Here is a 2,821-nt window from a genome sequence, read left to right as displayed (position 1 = left end):
ACTCACACACTATACTCCACATCCTGTGTCTATATATATATATATATATATATATATATATATATATATTCAATTATAGTTGACATACACTATTATACAACATCAGAATCAGGTGTACAGTGCAGTGATCAAGCCTCTACCCCATCCATGAAGTGGTCTCCCTAACAAGACATGTGACCATCTGACACCCACAATCACTAACATTTCTGTTGTGGAAATGGCTGCTAGGAGTGTCTTTCTCAAGGATCTGAAACCCATTCCTTTAAAATGTAATCATTAGGAAGGGTAGGGCCTCTGTGTCCCAGTCTCCATGGGAGGACAGAGTCCTACCTTTGATAATCACCAACTGGCAGACACAGCTGCTGAGTCAACATTTGCACTGACCAACCCTTTGTGATTTTCCACTTCCCTGATTTCACCAAGGCCCCACTCACCCTCTCCTGATTCCCCCATTCTCCCTTTAACAACCCCCTCCCCCCCTGCTATAACATCTGTACTAAGGGAAATTGAGTTCAATTCATGCAGGACCCTTTTCCCTACTGCAATAGTTCATTACTGATTCAATTGTCCTTACCCTTTAACTGGTGTCCAGCTTTATTTATCTTTGACAGTTCCAAATCCTCCTTGTCTTCCAAGTCTCATAATTCCAGACTGTATGCATCAGCTCAGACTGCTATAATAAATATATCATAGGCTGGACAGCTTAAAGCTTAAACAACAAATGTGGAAGTCCAAGGTCAGGGTGCCAGCAGAGTGGTGGTCCTTGTAGAGCCCTTTCCCTGGTTTGCAGAGGGCCATCTTATTGTATCTTCATGTGTGCCATCATCTCCCTGTGTCTCTTCTTATAAGGACACTAATCCCATCACATTCATGGGCTCTTCCATCCACCTTACCACCTCCCCAAGGCCCCGCCTTCTAGTACATCACATAGAGGATTTAGACTTCAACACAGGTATATTGGGCAAATGCACACATTCAGTTCATAGCGGAGACAAAGTGGCACACACAGAGAGGTCCTGTAGAAACAAGTGTCCCAGTGACACTGTGCAAATACAAGAGCAATCTGACTGCATGGTTCGTACCTCAGTACAACATTTGGTTTACTTTTGTAGATGCCGTAATTTCAGATTAAATTTCTTTTCTTTTTAAGAATTCTTGGGCCGGCCGAGTGGCGCGATGGTAAAGAACTGGCTTGGGACACCAGAGGGCCCCGGTTCGGATCCCACATAGGAGGGCCAGTGAAACTGCCCTTCACAGCTAAGATGCTGAACAACAGCTCAACCTGGAGCTGGGCGGCCGTGAGTCGCCAGCGACGGCGTAGGCTGCAGCCCCTGTGGCAGTGGGTTGCCATGGGCTACTGTGTGTAGCCAGCAGCAGCGTGAGCGGCCAGCAGCAGCAGTGAGCGGCTATCCAGAAGCCGGCGACTGATCTGCCTCGCCCGGGAAGAGCGCAATGATGGTGCCAACTTGGGCCAGTGAAGCAACGTCCTCCACAACTAGACTGAAGAACAAAATGACAGCAACTTGTCTGTTCCCCTTCCCCCAATTCCCCGGACCGTTTCCATCCCCCCAATTCCCCAATAAAAATCTTAATTAAAAAAAAATATATTCTTGGGCCGGCCAAGTGGCGCCGTGGTTAAGAGCTGGCTTGGGATGCCAGAGGCCCCGGTTTGGATCCCACATATGAGGGCCAGTGACACTGCCCTCCACAGCTAAGATGCTGAATGACAGCTCAATCTGGAGCTGGGCTGCCGTGAGTCACCGGTGATGGCCTAGGCTGCAGCCACTGCTGCAGTGGGTTGCCATGGGCTACCTTGTGTAGCCAGCAGCCAGCGTGAGCGGCCAGCAGCAGCAGTGAGCGGCTATCCAGAAGCCGGCGACTGATCTGCCTCGCCTGGGAAGAGCACAATGATGGTGCCAACTTGGGCCAGTGAAGCAACGTCCTCCACAACTAGACTGAAGAACAAAATGACAGAAACTTGTCTGTTCTCCTTCCCCCAATTCCCAGCACTGTTCCCATCCCCCAATTCCCAATAAATATCTTAAAAAAAAAAGAATTCTCAAATCTTACATAGGATGGTAAATAATATTGTTGATTCAATTTTGTTTATAATTATTTACTGCAGAAGAGCACTCGAAATGTTCTAAAATTGTACAGATTATATGAGAAGTAACGTTGACAAAGATTTTCTTTAATTTGACAAGAATTCTAAAAACTCACACAAAATTATCAATGAATTGTTGTTAAGGTGACATGAAATTCTCAAAACTACCAATAGTAAGAGCTCAAATTCTGGCCAGCCTTGCTGGAGAAAGAAACTGAATTATCATCCTGGTTTTCAATATAGAAAGTTATGTTACAAAATCATCATCATATACAGGGATTAACCAGAGGGAATGTAGTGAAAAATGCAGGGAAAGACATTATAAAGGTATGTTGGGCAGCTAATTAATAAAAAAAAATTCTTTCTAGATGCTTGAGGCATTTATCATCTTTTTAAAAAACATAATTTATGGCGGTGTTTATTTGAATTTCAAACAAACAGCTAATTTCATAGATAGTTTTATATTCATTTTCTTAAAGAGGGTCCCCCATATTATGTCAACTCCAGAGCCCACAAAGCCTGAATCGCCCCTTGCTTAGAGCCATTGTCTTTGAAGTCCAAATATACTAATGCGTGTCTGCTGAGCTCAGGCAGCTGTAACTGAGGCGGCTTATAAGGAGGGACAAAGGGATGGCCCTTGAAGGGAGGGAGAACTTATTAAAAAGGGAAGGTTTGGCTCAATTATCTGGTCCTGGCTCCTGGACCTGGGATATCAAC

Source organism: Hipposideros armiger, unplaced genomic scaffold, assembly GCF_001890085.2.
Source record: "Hipposideros armiger isolate ML-2016 unplaced genomic scaffold, ASM189008v1 scaffold_1362, whole genome shotgun sequence".
NCBI lineage: Eukaryota > Metazoa > Chordata > Mammalia > Chiroptera > Hipposideridae > Hipposideros > Hipposideros armiger.
This window is presented reverse-complemented; position numbering follows the sequence as displayed.